General features: G+C 40.6%; 1 long non-coding RNA gene across 2 annotated transcripts; it reads left to right on the forward strand.

Moving 5' to 3' along the window:
- Positions 1 to 722: 722 nt before the first annotated feature.
- Positions 723 to 13,451, forward strand: LOC130456405 (uncharacterized). 2 transcript variants are annotated; one of them, XR_008915200.1, is made up of 2 exons: positions 723 to 2,083; positions 2,239 to 13,451. It is a non-coding gene; the product is annotated as an uncharacterized LOC130456405 (long non-coding RNA). The 2 variants fall into 2 exon arrangements; XR_008915201.1 differs by having other exon boundaries at positions 4,692 to 13,451.
- The last annotated feature ends 5,663 nt before the right edge of the window (positions 13,452 to 19,114 follow it).

A 19,114-nucleotide genomic window follows, 5' to 3' on the forward strand; every position in this document is an offset into this window, starting at 1 on the left:
AATTCTAATGGCTAATCTTGAACCCAAAGAAGAGACAGAAAAATTCATTTCCCCTGCTAATTTGCAGAAATGACTGCCTATGGGACAGTAAGGTGGCATGGCGGATAGAGTGCCCAGGTCTGGAGTTGAGAGGTCCTGGGTTCAAATCTGACCTCAGGCGCTGCCTAGCTATGTGACCCTGAGTAAGTCACTTAATTCCATTGCCTAGCCCTTGTTGTTCTGTCTTGGAACTCAGACTTGATTCCAAGATGGAAGGTAAGGGTTTAAAAAAGAAAGTACTTAAAAAAGAAAGTAATAAAAACAAAGGGTAATAAAATAATATATAATTAATAAATAATATGTAGATATTATATATAAATTATATAATATATTAATATATAACTTGAAAGATAATAAATTTTAATTTAAAAAATAAAATATATTAAAGAAGGGGTTTTTATTTATTTATTTTAAACCCTTACCTTGCTGGAGTCAATTGGTTCCAAGGAAGAAGAGAGGTAAGGGCTAGGCAATGGTGATTAAGTGACTTGCCCAGGGTCATACAGCTAGGAAGCATCTGAGGTCAGATTTGAAGGTAAGACCTGCCATCTCTAGGCCTGGCTCTCAATCCACTGAGCCACCCAAGCTGCCCCCTAAAGAAGGTTTTTTTTTTAAAGACTTGCAAAGCCTGAAGACTAAAGCTTGTTCTCAGCCCAAATGTCGTCTTTGTCATGCCACAATTTAGCAACACTCCCACATCTCTCTTTAACTTTGCTAGAGATCCTAAAATGTTTGTGCTGAAAGCGTCTCTAAGACAGAGGATTACAGTGCAGCAGAGCTGGAAAGGATCTTGCAGGTTATCCTGTACCATCCTCTCATTTTGGAGCTCAAAACCGAACCCTGTGGGGAGTGTCTTGCCCAGGGTGCCCCCTCGGTATTAGAAGCTGGGTCTTCTTTCCTCGTTCTTTCTTTGATCGAATTGAACAACTCACAGCCAGCTGAACGTCTCAAGTTTGCTGCAGAACCCATTTTAAAGAAAACAGTTACCACTGTACATAGAATGGAAGCTTTAAGCTCTGGTATTACAATGAGGGTGTGATTTTTCACCTAGAAGTTCAGAGTAATGTGCTTTTCTCAAGCTCTGTGCATGGAACTCAGGCCTGAATTTGATCTTGGATGCTTTAAAGAGGTGGATTATTTCTCCTCCGTCTTCATAATGAGTTAGAATGTGCCAAAGGTAGAAGGCTGCAATCATACCTGCAAACACTGACATTTGGGAAAGGGATCTTTGGAAGTCCATGTCAGAATGGAAAGGCACGAAAGCATCCAGCCCTACCCAAGAGCTAGCGGACAGACCAGCCCCCTCCCTGCTCCAGACGGCCCCCCAGAAAGGTTTATCTGCAAGCATGATTCACGTAGGACGCCGTATTGTTTCCAGCCCAGATACGGAGTTGGGAGGGAGGGGAGCTGAAGCTACAGATTAGACCTCCTGTTCCCAAAGCCACTGTGTCCTGCCAAGTTAGATACAAAGATTCTGCATGCCAGCGGCACGATGGGCAGGGTGCCGAGGCCAAAAGAATGCCCCCAAACAAAAACGCTCCTCTTTTAAAAATAGAATTTGTGGATCTCAGGAGTCTGCTTGCATGGCCAGTGGCATGAGGGGAGGGTTGTAGGGAAAGGAGAGGCTTTAGTATTTATATCTGTATGCACGTGTTGATTTTCTAAAGTATCTATTGTGCATTCGTGTGCCACTTTGGTCAATGACTTGCAATCTTTTGCCGTAAGAAATGAACAAGAGTGACACGATGAAACCTTGAAGGTTTCATTCCTTTTGTTCCCCAACATGGCAGAAACGTGCCTTGGAATGACCGGCAACAAAGCAGCCTGGATCGCGCATGCCGGAATAAAGCTTTGTCTCAACAAACGGTGGCAGCAGCTCATTTTTGCCAGGAGGGCTGAAGGATACTGGGAGAGGGCCCTCGTTCTCCACTCATGCCAGCCTCGGAAGCGAAGAAAACACTGGAGCCCTGAACAGAGGTCCTGGAAAGCCTGTTGCCAGATAACCTACCCAGTGATGAGAGGCCTGCTTCATACAGAGCTATGGGTATCCTTCACGCATCTTTCCGAGGGCTGGGGAGGGAGTTTCCTTTGTGCACGGGTCAGAAGGCTGCCTGAGGAAGGGAATTAGGTTCAAAGTTACAATTAAGCTGTATATTGGTCATTAACTCTGAAGTTAAACTGCCTTGCTTTCTCCCTCAGATTCATTGCAGCATTTTGGCTGGGACTCTTCTCTTTAACTGTGGCAGAGGCAGCAGAATCTTTTGGCACTATTAGAAGGTTCATTTATTTAAAGAAGAAAATGAGACACAGAATTTTCCTTCAAAGAAATCAGCTTAGTGAAATCCAGGGAAGAGGAGAAGCAGTGAGCTTTTACAAAGGACACCATGAAAATAGTCTAAATAATTCTTTGATTGAGTCCTACATAATATGTTATTTAAAATGAAAAACAATTTCACGGGGAACCTGTATTTTCACAGTACTGAACACATATGAATGTGGGATGTCGAGCTGGGGAAGAGGGCGCAAATCTTCTTCCCCTCTCCCACTATCAGGGGGAAGCTTTGAAATCATCTTGGAGGGGGAAGCCAACAGAAATGCAAAGCAAAAAAAAAAAAGAGCTAAAAGTCTAAGAAAACATTTTTCTGGCTTGCCAGTCACACAAGTCTCTGAGCCTTTATTTTGAAAGAAATGGCTTGTGTTGAGTCTTCCTTGATAGAGAAATTAGAGGGTGAAAGTGAACTGTCAACCTGGAAAAAGACAGGGTCCCTTTAAGCAGTCAAAAAGAAAAAGGTTCAATTTCTGAACTCAAGAGATAACTGTGTGCCAGGGCCTCTGGGTAACATTAAGATATGATCACTTGCTGGGAACAAATGTTTTCATCTCCCCCCTTTTATGTATTTGGCAATACTTGTAACGCTGACTCCCTAGTTGCTATTTCTTTGTTCAGTTTTTCCTTTTGCCTCAGAACTTTATCACACACCACCCTCCCCTCTGATAAATCTTGGCATAAAATTCTTGGCATCTTGGTTGGTTGGGTTCATATGGCCTCAAAACAGAGAAGCTAGTTAAATTTCCACCCTCTTCATCCTCTGGCTCACAGCTCACTTCTCAGAATCCTGAAGCAACGAAGAATCATCCAGATAGGGAATAATGTCATCCAGAGCCTCAGACTTCTGAGCTGGGATGGGTTAAGCCATTCTAGGTGTGATGTGCATTAAAAAAGCCTTTGTTGATTCTTTGCATTCCCTTTACGGAATATGAAGCAGCAGTCGTAGCCAGGCACTATTTTCAGAGCCGTGCCAACACTTATTAATAACGCTGGTGTGTAAAAGACATACCCATTTCAAACTCCTTTAGATCCAAAAAAAAATTACCATTTGCTGGGAAGAGAGTAGAGAAAACAACGGCCACAAATCACTACCAGAATGAAATGCTGCTCTTGGTTTTAAATGGAATCCAAGTACCCCCTCTGGAGCAGCCGTGACAAGCCCAGCTCTGGCATCCATCAGCTGGACAAAGAGGCTAGGACTTCAAATTAAACATAACTGATCTTCCCATCTCTGAGGAGGCTCTTGGCCTTTTGCTCCTGTGCATAATTATAACTGACATTAATGGTCATGACCCCTATTTCCTCAGCTCGATGGAATTTCATCCTTCCAAATCACCTTATCATGCTATTGACTTGGAATCTAAATTTGGCCACTGTGATTTTGTACAGTGGGACTATCTCTCCTGGGGTAAACTTTTATGAGAAAAGTTATAAAAATCAGAGGCTTTATTTATTTTCTTAAAGCTGGTTATTTTAATTTCATTCTGGGGTAAGCTCTTGGGAGAAATGTGTTATAAAATTGGAGGCTTTATTTAATTTCTTGAAGTTGGTTATTTTAATTGCACTGGGGCTGATCTCCGAATGGTAGAAATGGAAAAGATACCCCTGACTTCAAGATGCTATCCAAACCATAACTGTACTTGGATGAGTTCTCCCCAAGAGGACAGACTGAGGCAACAGTATAACATACACAGAAACTAAGTACAAATTGCAAACAGAAACATATGTACTTTATAAAAGGAAGACTCTTTTGGCTTTGTTTACAGACTGTTGGTGGTGGTTTGTTTTTTTTTTAAGTATATGGAGCCTTCCACAGATACCAGGCAGAAAAGCAAAACACTGGAAAAATCAACCAAGAGATTTTTAAAAGCTCAGACAAAAGACCAGGTGTTTTGCTTTGATTAATCATTCACAACCAATAACAGGGTGACTAAAGCTCTACTGACTTTCCCTCTGGCATATTACACCTTTTTAATTCCGCGTGGAGAAGCTGCGCATTAATGAGGAAGAAAAAGCAGGAGCTAACAACAAAGTCCCCATTTTCTGAAGTCTGGAGTTCACCACTGTAATCATTTCATTTACTGCTTTTAAATGAACTATGGTCCAGGTGAATGGTCTGAGTAGAACTCTGCTAGTCGTTATTATCACAGGCTAAACCATCATCAAGATGTTCTGTATGTTGGGTGCTGCAGAGCATTCACTTTCATTTTAAGTCAAACTCTTCATTTATCAGAAATATAAGTATGATCCCCAAATCAGAAAACTTATGCTTTTCCTTGTTATGGTTAATACTCTCATTACCAAAAAAATTTTTTACTGCCAGATACAAAAGAAGGAAAGATGAGCATCGCACAGAGGGCGACAGAATTCTGAAGGAGGGGAGATGGAACAAATATTTATTAGCCCACTATGTCAAAGATGGAGGAAAGGACCTACTTGTACAAAACATGTCTAGGAGCTCTTTTGGTGGTGGCAAAGAATTGGAACCTGGGAGGACATCCATTAACAGGAGACCGACGGAACAAGTCATGGTATATGATGATGATGATGATGGAAAACTACTGGGCTATAAGAAGCACAAAGCCAAATGATTAACAGGATAATGACAAAAAAAAAGCAACAAAAAACCTAGAAGGATTTATATGATCTGATGCAAAGTGAAGTGAGCAGAACCAGGAGGACACTGTAAAGATGATCAATCATGAATGACTTAACTGTTATTAACAATGCAAGAATAGTGGACAATTCCAGGGGACCTAGGATGAAAAACACTATCCACCACCATAGAAGGAACTGACAGAGTCTGAATGCAGATTGAAACATGCTTCACTTTATTTCCTCCATGAACTTCTCTTTAGTGTAAGTGATGTGTCTTGTTTCATATGATAAATATGTATTGTAGATAACACATATACAACCTTCCCTGGGGAAGGGCTGAGGGGCAGAAGGGAGGGAGAGAACAAGGATTGTAAACTCTCAGAAAACAATTATTAAAAATTGTATCAACATGTAATCAGGAAAAAAATTTTCAATAAGTACCTACTCTTGTGCCAGCTTCTATACTAAGGGTTTTACAAACATTTGTTCCTTTGACAGAAGGAGCAGATGAGCTGGACCTGGGGCAGGAACAGAGATAACTAGTGGTACTCTCATGATGGGTTGAGAAATATCAAAGGTTTCCAGACTGACGGGTAGACACCCTGGGGCTAACTTTTAGGAGAACCTGGTTGAGAGACACATTGGCTGGGCAGGCATAGACTAGGTTATAATTTTAATCTTCAAAGAGAACTACCAAATTAATGAAATTATAAAATTCTCCATTTAGTTTTCCCCCTTTTAGTAAACTAGAAAACTCTCAGGCCCATCCTTAACCAAATGGATGAGTTTGTTTGTAAAATGTGCTGGATTTCAGTGGGTAGAAAGCACCAATCTGCCATGAGTAAAATCATGTACCATCATCACTACCCCACTTCTCTGCCCCTGGCCCAAGAGCCACACTGATGCAGGGAATGCTGACCTAAACACAAATGTTTAATGGAATAGTCATGCTTGCATTAACTTAAAAATAATAATCATTTCTCTTCTTGGTTTCAGGAGCAATCTGGAATTTAAGTCAATTGGATAACTCCTTTGAAAAAATTTACCTCTTGGCTGCAACTAAATGTAAATATAAAAGAGGGCATATGGAGTGAGCTTTGTCTGGGGTTGGGAAAGTCTACAAATGGCAAAAAGATTGTAATGATGGTGGTAAGGATAAGAGGAATATAGGTTTGCACATGTCCTCCCCCCGGCACCATTCCAGGGTTGGGGCTCTTACAAAGCTAAAAACTGAATAGTGAAAAACATCATAGCAACTGAGATTGATGCTGAATATCACATGCGGTAAGGATTGCTTACTATGAGTGTCATATGCTATAGCAACTCCTATCACTAGTTTGCAAGTCAGAAGAGTGCAATTTAGGACCCCATCAGTGGAGCTCCTTTCTCACTAAAACAACACAAATGGCCTGCCCTCTTCTGAGTTAGGTAGACAAAGAAGCTGGTGCTGAAAAGGAGACTGGGTGGAGGTTATTGTCTACTAGGCAGATCCTTGGATAATTCTAAGCTTGAATACACAAAACACTGTGGTTAGAAAATAATCTTCTTGGTGTAGGTTCAACTGATAGCAATGGGGGCCATTTCCTTAGCCCTAAAATTAGTAAAAGATCAACTTGGTCCTAAAGGACAAAGACATTTTTACTACACTGTAATTCTAACAGTGCGACTTAACATGGAATTTCAAAATCTGGATGCTCAAATTTTCTTTTCAAATCGGGAAATTCTAAGAATATTCCTCCTCTGGGTGAGAAAGATAAGCTATCCCTGGTTCTGCTCCAGTGTGTTCAGGAATGGGTCTTTCTTGCTCAGTTGGGGGCTTTGTTTCTGACAGTCTCTTCAGGGGGAGGTTTTCTCCATGCTGAACACAGACTGTCTTCCAGTTAATGACCTGGGAAGACAGGCAATCATGGTGAGACGTTTACTGGGGGGAGTGTGAGAAGGAAGAAAAATACAAGGTCTCTTCTCACTTAACATTTGTTGTGTTAAGCTTCTCAAATAAGACTCTTTGTTCTAGCTTCCATGTCTTGATTTCTAGATGTAATGAAGACTGGTAAAACGCCCTTTAACAACTATTTTGCCAATTTCAAATGACTCTGTGACATCTTTCTAGAAAGAGAATGGAATAAATTTGAGGGCGTATAAAACCTTGGATTAAAAATAAGTTGGTTTGGGCATCTCCCCTCTAGGATGCCTACACTGAACTGAATTCAAGCTCAAAAAAATCCCTACTCACAGCATACAAAATAATATTGTTATTTGAAAAAAATCTCTTTTTTCTGCTTTTCCCCTTATTCTTTTCAGTTATTGTACTAATGATTGGGGAAATGATCATCAAGCAATAAGAAGTATTTCCAAACTAGAAGAGCTAAGCAAGTCAGTGTGATTGCTTTTCTTTTAATAATATGAAAAGGAGTAGAAGAAAATTATATTACCTTCAGGCAACTAGGCAAATTTTTGCATTATGGGTGAGATTTGTGCCCTCCTCAGCAGCTCCTGGACTCGGGTACTTGACAGTATTTCAAACTCTTAGGCACAAGCGCTTATAATTCTAATTTCATTGCTATGGTATGTTGTTTAAAATATTAGTAACCCTTACTTGGGAAGGATTTTTGTTCCGACAACCATGAAGGCCACTGCAAATTCTTGGAACAAGTAAATGTGGGCTGCCAACAGCTGCAGGATAATTTCCACACTGTGGAAGACTGCTTGGCTAAAGTCCATTCTCTTCCAAACTCATCTTTTCCCAACAGAATAATCCCCCATCCAGAAATGCATTTCAAGAAACAATCGATGCCCTGTGGAAAAGACGGTTTTCTTGTACAAGGACAGCCAGCTTCACCTGAGAGACACTTCAGTACAGATCTCAAAGTGTCCCTTGCAGCAACTGTGTCCTGCACATTTTCAGCCTTCCAGATCTGTGAATTTTCTCTTCTTGTAATTCTGAACCAGGCTAGAAGCTGTGATCTGAGAAGCTTGACCCTTCTCCCAGCACTGAAAGTCATTCAACCCTTTCTGGCCTGTGTGAAACAAGCCCCGTTCCAGCTCATCCAGCCGGGCAACCAGGCTTGAGGTGTCTTCATTGTAGGCATTCTGAGAGGAGTCCATAATACGGCGGAAACGCCCGATAAAGGTCTAAGAGAGGAGGCAATCACAGTCGTCATTGAGCTACAAGATGAAAAATGCCATTTCTACTTTTCACTTTTATGGTAAACCATCCAAATGGGATGGAATTTGAAAAAGTTAATATTGCCTCAAGTTCAGGTGGAATTCCATTGAAATTTTTGACCTAATGACCAAGAATCACCTACACATAAAATTTTCCACCAGAAAAATGTCAGATCTAATTACTCTAGGATTTTGTTATTGTGCTTGAGAGCAGGACTTGAGGGATGGGACCCAAACCTGCCTTTGCTGCCCTCGTGATTTGGGAATCATAAGACTTTGAGCTAGAAGGAATCTTTGTCATCTGCCTTCTGACCCCAGCCCTCCAAACTGAATCTGCTCTCTCCAATGTTACTCATGATCTCTTCACTGTCAAATCTGATGATTTGTTCTCAGTCTCCATCTGCTGTGACATCTCGGCAGCATTTGACACCGCCGATCACTCTCTCCTCCTCAATACACTTCTCTGAGTTGTGACACGGCTCTTTCCTGAGTCTCTTCCTACCTTTGTGACTCCTCCTTCTCTAAATGGCTCCAGGCACTCTTGTCTTCTCTAGTCTCTCACATGGTGGCCAGCTTTTATGGATTTAAGTAGGGCAGCTAGCTGGCAGTGGATAAAGTGCCAGGCCTGGAGTCAAGAAGACTAATCTTCCTGAGTTCAAATCCAGCCTCAGACACTTACTAGACGTGTGACCCTGGGCAAGTTACTTCACCTTGTTTGTCTCAGTTTCCTCATCTGTAAAAGGGGCTGGAGAAGGAAATGGCAAATTACTCCATTATTTTTGCCAAGAAACCCCAAATGGTGTCAAAAAGGGTCCAATAGGACTGAAAAGTCAGAACCACAACATTATCATCTCTCTGTAGATGACTACTAGATCTATATCCAGTCCCAGGCTCTCTGCTGAGCTCCAAGCCCACAACACTACCTTCTCAATGACATATCAAAACTGGATGTCGTGGACATCTCAAGTTCAACATGACTAAAACAGAACTTCTTATCTTTCCTTTCCAAACATTCCTGCCTTCTGAGCTTCCTTATCTGTTAAATACTCTTGGCTTTCCAGGTTTGTAACCTTAGCATTAACCTCAACTCCTCTCTTTCACCTCATCTACCCAATCAATAGTAATAGGTAGCATTTAGTTAGCACCTCCTTTGTGCCAGGCACTGTGCTAAATAATCTACAAATATTATTTTGTTTGTTTTTCATAGCAAAGCTGTGAGGTAGACCCTATTATTATTGCCATTTTGCTACTGAGAAAAATGAGACAAACCGAAGTTAACTATAAGCCTCTACATAGCTAAGGATTGTCCGAGTGGGATCTGAACTCAGGTCTTCCTGACTCCAGGCCCAGTGTTCTGCCCACTGCACCACCTTTCTTCCTGTGATCAGGTGCGAAATACTGGCATGTTTATATCTACACCTCTCAAAACCATCCCTCTGCCACTCTTCATTCATCCTATACTTTTGTTTGGTGACCTGGACGATTGCAATGATTCCTAATGGATCCCTTTGCCTCTAATTTCACCTCGCTCTTTTTGAGGAGTTCTTAACCTTTTCTGTTTCATGGACCCCTTTGGCAGGCTGGTGAAGTTTATACACTCCTTATCCTAAGATTTAAAATAACTGAAGGAAATGCTAAGTTTTAGTTAGAGGTTAATGAGAATAAATTCCCCCTCCATCCAAGTTGAATGACACACTAAGATCTCTCCCTGCAGCCCTTGAAGTCCCTGAACACCATCCTTCAAACAGCTATCAAAGTGGTGCTCCTCCAGTCTGGCCACACCATCGTTTTACTCGGCAACCTGCCCTGGCTCTCTACTATCTCTGGAAAAAGATATGAATTCTTTTGTTTCTCTTTTAAAGCCCGTTACAACCTGTTCTCAACTTCTCTGCCTCCCTTTACCAGGCTCTGGTCCAGCTTACCTGGCCTTCTTTCTAATCCACACACGTGACATGCCCCTCTCCAGGCCTTGGCACTGGCCCCCCTCCAAAATCTAGAATGCATTTTTTCATTCCTGTTGCCTCAGGGAATCCCCTTGCTTCTTCAGGACCCAACTCAAGCACCCCAAAGCCATCTCTGACTCCACCAACTGCTAGTGCCCTTTCTTTCTAAGTGATCCTGGATTGATTCTATTTTTATACTAGCTAATGTCTGTAGTATTTTAAGATTTGCAAAGCATTCTACATTTTATCTCATTTGATTCATATGACAACCCCATGAGGTGGGTGCTATTACCATCACTATTTAGCAGGTGAGGAAACTGGGGCTGAGACTTAAATGATTTATCCAAGGTTGTACAATTAATTCTGAGGCAGAATTTAAATTGCATCCACTGCCATCCATTCACTGCACCAGCTAGCTGCCTCTCCCTGTAGGGATACATCTTGTCTCTTTAGGTAGAAGGTAAGCTTCTTGACAGCACGGATGGTTATATTTGGGTCTTGGTGTCTCCAGTGCCTAGTTCCAAAGAAATGCTTGTTAACTGACTGCTTTACTATAGCGTAGTCCAATCCCTCATTTTATAGTTGAGGGTTTTCAACAAGAAATAAAATCCCTGAATTTCTATTCCTTCTGCTGTGTTATGGTCCTATATCTTGGCAGACAGGTGGCTATCAGAGTTGAGATAAAGCAATTTAAAAAATCAATGGAGACAGAAAACTCACTGGAAAAAAAATGAAATTAAGAAGGCTATTTCTAGAGACCTAGAAACAGGAATTTTCCTCATTTCATTAACTTGCATTTTCCCCATAACTATATTTTTTCTTTCTAATTTCTATGCATTAATGTTTTCCAAATTAAAATCAAATGAAGCCATTTTTGTTTACTATTAGCAATGAAAATAGCATCATCAGTTTAAAAATGGTAACACCTTTTCAGATAAAACATCTTTATTTATCCATCAGTCTGTCTGGTGATGTGAGCAGTCCTCAGGAACAAATGTGTGTCTAGCCGACTGCTCATCCCAAGTAAGAAAAGACAGAAAGAGTTTTGGGCTGCTTCAGTCCCAAAAAGCAAATGGGGAGGTTGGTTTGTTAGATAATAGATGATGGAGTAAAAATAATTATTAAAAATAATCAAAATGTTATACTTTTCAGTAAGGTAATATAGGCTAGGAATTTTAGTTTGTCCAGCAGACATTGAGGACAATGGGAAAAGGAAATAAGTAAATCTGCTTCAACTGAGGTCCTCAGACAGGCCACGTTTTTACTGTTGGAGTTAGACTAAACAGAAGCCCCTGTGACTTGCTACCATCTTTCCCTCTATTCTGAGGCTTCCTGATCATTCTTGGTTTCTCTACCAGCTGTTTGTCAGCAAATGAAGCAATAGCAGTCAAGTAAGGTTTTGTTTCTTTTGTTTTGGCCAGAAAGGATAGTCTAATTTGGAATAGGGAACAATATCAACTTTACAATTTTTAATATAAGAATGTTGACCTGCTTCCTATTTTTATATGCTTCTGAAGCAAAGAGCCCAGCAGACCCCATATTCAAGTCTTCATCTCTGTTACTTGCCTGTAAGAGTGTCTGGGACACATCTGTATTCTCTGGACTTTCGAAATGCAGGAGCTGAGAGCCAAAGCCATAGTAATGGGGGCCCATTTTATGGAGGTCCACCACATTGGCATCAGCACTGAACACTGTCCTCCAACCCTCTTTATAAATCTTGGGGAGTTCCACAGAAAGTATCCGTCTCTTGTTGTCATAAAGTCCTTTTGCCAGCCACAGGGGAATTTCCAATTTTGAGCCCTAAGAAAGAAAACAAAGGCAAGGTCTCAGAAAATAGATCAACCAAAAGGAAAACCCACAGGGCAAAAAAGAGAAACAAACCATGAGATAAGTTCAGACTTTATCACTGAATGACTGTTGGTAGCAGAGGATTTTGCAGTTACTTTCTGAAAAGTAAACTGTGGAGGCTGAAATAATTTTCATGACAATCTAGAGAAGAAAATTGATGAATACATGAAAAAAAGGCTAAAAAAATTTGAGTATAAAGGAAAGTTTTAGCATACCTCAAATATGCCAAGTGAATTCATTTTTAGAGCTAATCTCACTTTTGCTATAGTACTTTCTGACTGTGTTCAGTAAATTGTTCAAATATTAAAACCCTGGACATGGTATTTGTCTTCTGACCTGACTGCTGGTTCATGTCTTAAGCTAACAACAAGCCCCATGGATGGGTATTTTGCTTCCATTAGTTTTGACTGTTCAATTTTCCATTCTAAAGAAAAATTTACAAAAGGGCACTGACTTATCCCAAAGAGACCAAAGGAAAAGGACCTATTTTTACAGAAAAATTTTTGGCAGCTCTTTTTGTTGTGGCAAAAAATTGGAAATTGAAGGGGTGCTCAAGAATTGGGGAACAGTTGAACAAGTTGTGGTATGATTGTGATGGACTACTACTGTGCTGAGGAAAAATAACAAAAAGGAAATTTTCAGAAAAACTTGAAAACGCTTATATGAACTGATGCAAAATGAAGTGAGAAGGACCAGGAGATCATTGTGCCTAGTAACAGCAATGTCATAATGATGATACTGTGAAAGACTTGGCTACTCTGGTCGATACAATGATCCAAGACAATTCCAAAGGACTCATGAAGAAAAAAATGCTTCCCACTTTCATTGAACTGATGAACTCTGAGTGCAAACTGAAGTATAATTTTCTTACTTTGTTTTTCTTGCTTTAAAAAAATATAGCTAATATGAAAATATATTTTGCATAAATTCACATGTATAATTAATATTGATTGCTTTTTCAGTGCGTTGGGAAGGGGCAGGAGGGATGAAGAGAATTAAGAACTCAAAATTTTAAAAAAAGTGCTAAAAATAAATTTTTTTACAAAGAGTTGACTTGAATATATTCCTTAAACTAAATGGCTTAACTTTCATATTATATGAAATAATTGTATTGATGCACACCATACATCAGGTAGTACCTTATATTTTAAGGGATCTTTGATCTCATTGATGTACCCTCCAGCAGTATACAATGAAATCCACACCTTCAGACTTTGGTGACTCTTGTTTACACCCTTTCATAAATCACCCACAAGGGTTCCTTCTACCCATAGGATTAGAAAGGGCCTCCCTTGAAGTTTCTTCATGAGATAAGTGCCAGTGAAGCATCTAGGCAGCCCAGTATGAATTCTATGGTCTAAATGTATCCCTGACCACATCCCCCCATCTTCTCCAGTAATCTGCTCTCTTAGTTATCATCTCTCTTGAATATTTAGTCTCTCCATAAATACTGGTTCCTTCCCTATTGTCTTCATAATATGCCTACATCTCTATCTTTAAAAATAAATAAATAAAAGAACCCTTTACTATCATGGTCTCAGTTATCATTCTATATCTCCCCTCTATTTCTTAGCCAAACTCCCAGAAAAAAAAGCGCCTTCACTTTCTCACCTCTCACTCACTTGACCCTTTACAATCTGGCTTCTAACTTTATTACAACTCAAAAGGACCTTCCAAAGTTACCATTGTCTCTTCATTGTAAAATCTCATGTTCTTTTCCCAAACATCCTCCTTCTTGCTCTGTTGACCATTCTTTATACATGAACATTCTTGTCTGAGTTTTTGTGATGCTGCCCACTATCAACCCTCTTCCTACCTCTAAGATTCTAGTCACATAGTATTACTAGCATTACAAGATGGTTTTTAATTTCAGGGATATGCTTGGAGGTCATTAAAAACATTTTATCATTTCCCAAACACAATCCGAATTTCTACCTTCTCAATTATTTGCCTAATTCATCATCTCTCCACAATATATATGGAGAAGGTCCCCAAAGTCAATAGTTTTAAGCTTTAGTAAGATTAAATTGGCATTAAAGATCCCCTGTATCTATCTGAAGTTTATGTACTGATAGAACAGTTCCCTGGAATAGTCATCTCTTTGAATATCATGGTCTGGATAACAGGAATTATTCCTTTACCTTGTTTTCCTTGCTCATGTCTTCCTTCAGAGACTGTTTCCATTCACACTGTAGATATCTTACCCATACAATTTTCTGCATTGTCTCCCTTATTAGAACTCTGTGAGAGCAGGAATCACATTTTTGTCTTTCCCAGTATTCCCCCAGAACTCAGCCTGGCACATATAATAAATTCATTGACTGACTGGGTATAGGGCTTTAACTAGGAAGTCCTACTGGGCTTCATGGCTTTAGGCAATTAGTAGCTCATCTATAAGCAGGGGCACTGGGAGGACCTCATAATCTGTAGGGAATCTCTCTTCCAAAATCTGTGATGAAGTGGCATGACAGTGGCAAACATCTTTAGCAAGCATTCCTCTTCTTACGTTATGCCTCTCTTGATGGCAATAGTCAGAAAAGCACTAAAGAGTGATCTCTGCCATTCTGCCTGCCAAAGAATCTTTCATTCTTTCAAATTTGTGCAATGGGAGCTCATACTTTGTGGACCATGGGGGTGGCATTCTGCTCTCCTAAGTCAAATGCTTTACAAAAAAACAGTTGAAAAATAAAAAGCACAGTGGAGTCTTGTACTCTTGGCACTTTTGGCCAAATGGGGGGTTATGAAGACAGGGTGTGCTGTAGAAAATCATAGGCAAAATCCTAGCTATTCTCTTATTTCATCAAGGATGCTCTCAACAGGTATGAAAATTATTCTCTAAAGATTTTTAGAAATGAGAAAGAAGGCACGTGAGTCAGGTGGAACTTCCTGATCTCTGAGTCATCACTTTTTTGGTAATAATGTCTATGTTTTTTACATTCATTTGGCATCTTCCTCCTCTTTCAGATATCTTGATAACAGATCCCTCAGTATTATGGTATAATCTTCATGGATCTGCACTTAATGAATTTAATATAAATGTAACCTTTTTTTCTTTTAGAAAGGAAAGTTTTGAAATAGCCCCATCCTTTGACTGGGTCATGTATACCTCTTAGCTCCTGGTGTCTGGAAGACTGGCCTCTGACCTGGACTGAGGTCAAGTCTGTCCAACTAGAGAGACCCAGAAGGAGTGACATCACCAGGCGTTATAAGTCAGGGGTCTGAGGAAGCAGAGTCTCTCTTGGTTTTAGAGACCTGCCTGGTAGGGTTGTTCCATCATGATCTCCTACTAAGCAGTCGTTGGGTGATTGTGTGACTATTTTTCTCTCTCCAACTTCAACCTTTTTGATCTAATAAGTCATTATAAATTAACAGTGAGTCTCTGGAGAATTTTAATCCCAACATGGCAGAGTTGGCAGACAGGAAATGTAAACAGGGCAGGTATCTTTGCAGGGCCAGGATTTTGTTTTGCTTTGCCTGAACTTATTTGTTCTACTGGTAGTAGTGCTGTCATCAGAAGGTGACAAGGATGTTAAAAAGAAGGAAGGACAAATCAACAAAACACTTCCTAAAAAGACACAAAGAGAAACAATTTCAATGAGGAGGAAATGGGGAAGTTATCTAAAGACACATGGATGCCAAGAGCTTTCATTGCCCAGATGAGGTCTTTCAGTACAAAAGATGGATGCAAGATCAGGTAATAGAGGATTTTAAAGTGTTGTGTTAAGATTAAAATTCTCTGGAGACTGAGCTTAATTTATAATTATATATTAAATAAATTTAAAAAGCAAGTCAGAGAAAGAAAAGGTCCTGGCCATATGTGGCAGGCTGCTCCCTTCATTCTCCTTCCCTGCTAGTCACACTGAGCTTGAGCTCACCTAGTCATCCGTGCTCACCTAGCTGCTTTGCCTCACTCTCATAGCGATTCCAAAGAAGGCCCTTCCTTTCCTGCACCAGAAACTTGTATCTTCTGTGCCGTCACTTTTCCGAGTCTCTCTGACTTGCTGGCCAAGCCTGGAGACACGAGGTTCTGGATTCAAATCCGACCTCAGACACTTCCTAGCTGTGTGTCCCTGGGTAAGTCACTTAACCCCACCTGCCTAGCCGTTGCCGCTCTTCTGCCTTGGAACTGATAGATTATAAGAGAGAAGGAATGGGCTTGGGGGGTGGGGGTGAAGGTATCCTGGAGACAAGTGAATAAAAGAAAGAACAAGAACCCCTGTTTCAGAGGATGGGCTTATGATAACATAACAGAAAATGCAACCATTCACCTTTACAGCTGTTCTTGGAGAGGAGGAATGAGATGCGGTGAGAAGCTGCATGCAGGAAGACCTGCTAAGGTCTTACAAGAAGCTACTGAGACATTTCAAATGAGACCTCAGGAAACCCTAGATGAGGCGGCTGTGCCTTAACGGGGGTAAAGATAGTGAGAAAGACACCGGAGAGGAAAAGCAGACTATATAGACTGTCAATAAGGGGGGGAGAAGGGGGAAATGGGATGGAGATTGTGCGCGTGAGCAGCAAGAACCGTACCCCCCCAGGCATGCGCGAGACTACCTCTTGCAACTCCCCCCCTCCGCCCTTGACTACAATTCCCAGCATTCAGTGCGTGATAAAGCCGAGAGGCTCAGACGACACGTGGCCGGTGGACCTGACGGGAATTGTAGTCTTTCCCCGGATGGAGGTCGGAAGAGTTACCTCGGGGATGCCGCGGTCGCTTTCTCCGCCGCCGCCGCTGTTGCCTCGCTCCAAAAAAAACATTCCGAGTCGGGGCAGGACTGTCTCGGTGCGAACCGGCAACTTCTCGTGGGACATCAGGATATCGTCGAGTGACAGGAAGTTCTCTTCGGGCCCCAGCGCCCCCGACTCTACCGGGAAATAGGCCTCGGACATGGCGGTACCTTCTCTGTGTCTTCCCAGCGAGACCGCAGGCGGAACCTTCCCTGCCCGTCAAATCTCCCGCTTCTCGTCCGGACTCGGCGCGTGGGACGGGCCAGGCGAGAACAATCTATCCGGCGCGGTGAAATCATCGATTACTCCAAGGCCAAAGCAATCGAACCGCGGAGGGCCCTGGGCTCTGTGGCCAATGGGAACCAGGACTGTTCTTCCTTCACCGGGTGCAGAATTGTTTAGAAAAAGGAAAGAAAAAAAAAAGATTGCAGGCCCTAAAGTTACAAGAACATCGTTACCAAATATTGCATCAATAACTTTTTCCTGCTTTTCCGTCAGATTCATGACCCCAGTTAAGCTTTTCTTTGTAAAGATGTGGGAGTGGTTTGTCATTCCCTTGAGCAGTGGATTTAGACAAACAGAAGTTAAGTCATTTGCCCAGGGCCACACAGCTAAAGTTTGATGCCAGATATAAGCCCAACACTCTATCCATTGAGCCATCCAGCTGCTTCCTATCAATAACTTTATGTTTTTAAATGTCATATATATCAAATATGGTACCCCAATAGATTGGTACCAGGTTAACCGACCTTAGAGCTGCTTTAAAAATCAAATCATTTTGGTGATGAAATACTTTTTTTGCTCTAAGGAAGGATGAGCCACTTGATTTCTCTAAGAACCAGAAAGACCTCCATGGATTGATGCGGAGTGAAACGAGCAGAACCAGGAGAACATTGTACACAGTAACTGAAACACTGTAGGACCATGAAATGTAATAAACTTTGCTACTAGCAGCAATGCAATGATCCAGGACAATCCTGAGGGACTTATGAGAAAGAATGTTATCCACAGCTAGAGAAAGAACTGTGGGAGAAGAAATGCTGAAGAAACATGTTTTCTCACTTGTTTATTTGGTTATCTGATTTTAAATATATATGAATTAAAAGATTATTGCAAAAATGAATAATATGGAAATAGGTTTTGAATGATAATACATGTACAACCCAGTGGAATTGCTTATCAACTCCCAGAAGGGGAAGGGAAAAAAGGAGGGAAACTACATGAATCATAACCATGGAAATATATATTTTTAAAAATTGAATCATTTCTTTGTTGTTCACTTTTGTTTACTTCCAATAAAAGACACATTAGAAGAAAATTAATTGCCTCTGAATGAAATAAAGGCAATTTTCCCACTGTCCTAAAGATCTACTTAATCCTAGTGCATTCCCTCTATGCTTTTCTCCAGTTTGTCAAAGATATTTTGTTGACATGAGATCATATGCCCACCTAAACATACTGTATGTTCAATTAGTCATATATATGAACATATAAGTACAACAACTAATAATAATAGCTAACTGCTATTAAGGTTGCTTTAAAGTTGGCAAAGCCCATATATATCAGCAGTCAATATGTGTGTATGTAAACCCATACATCATACACTGTAAACCTTAAACACTATATATAGTTAGCAATTGTTATTCGTAGTCATACATAGATATATTTATCAGGTAAAGTGTTTTACATGTGTACAGATATGTATACCTTAAATATATATGGTTATACTGCTTTATAAATCATATATATGACATATATTAGGTATATTTTATATAAACCTAGTGCCTTGTGATCCTTAGAGCACTTCATTAAGCTAACTATGTTATTTTTAATTGTACCTAGTTGTTAGCATATCCTCATCTCTTCCACCCCACCCTTCCCAATAGAGCATAAGGTCCTTGAGAGCAGGGACTGGATTTTTACACCTTTCTTTGTTTAACTCCAAGCACTCAGCACAATGCCATGCACACAGTAGGTACTGAATAAATGCTTGCTGGTGGGGCCAGCTGGGTAGTTCAGTGGATTGAGAGCCAGGCCTAGAGATAAGAAGACCTAGGTTCAAGTCTGACCTTAGACATTTCCTAGCCGTGTGACCCTGGGCAAGTCACTTAACCTCCATTGCCTAGCCCTTACCATTCTTCTTCCTTAGAACCAATACATAGTATTGCTTCTAAGGTGGAAGGTAAGTGTTTAAAAAATAATAATAAACTAAATTCTTTCTGGTTCAATGATGATTCTAGAAGAGCAGTTCTCATTAGTAGAGTGTTTTACTGTTTACTCAGAGGTGGTATTGGTATAATGGTAAGAGCCCCGAACCCTGGGCAAGTCTCATCTGCTTAGCTCTTGGTCTTGTGTCTTAGAGTAGTTACTAAGAAAGTAAGGGCTATTTTAAAAGTAGAATTATAATATTTGTTTGGTAATTGTTTGCATTTAAAGTATATTTGCATAGATAGGAACAATTATA

Source organism: Monodelphis domestica, chromosome 1, assembly GCF_027887165.1.
Source record: "Monodelphis domestica isolate mMonDom1 chromosome 1, mMonDom1.pri, whole genome shotgun sequence".
Lineage (NCBI taxonomy): Eukaryota > Metazoa > Chordata > Mammalia > Didelphimorphia > Didelphidae > Monodelphis > Monodelphis domestica.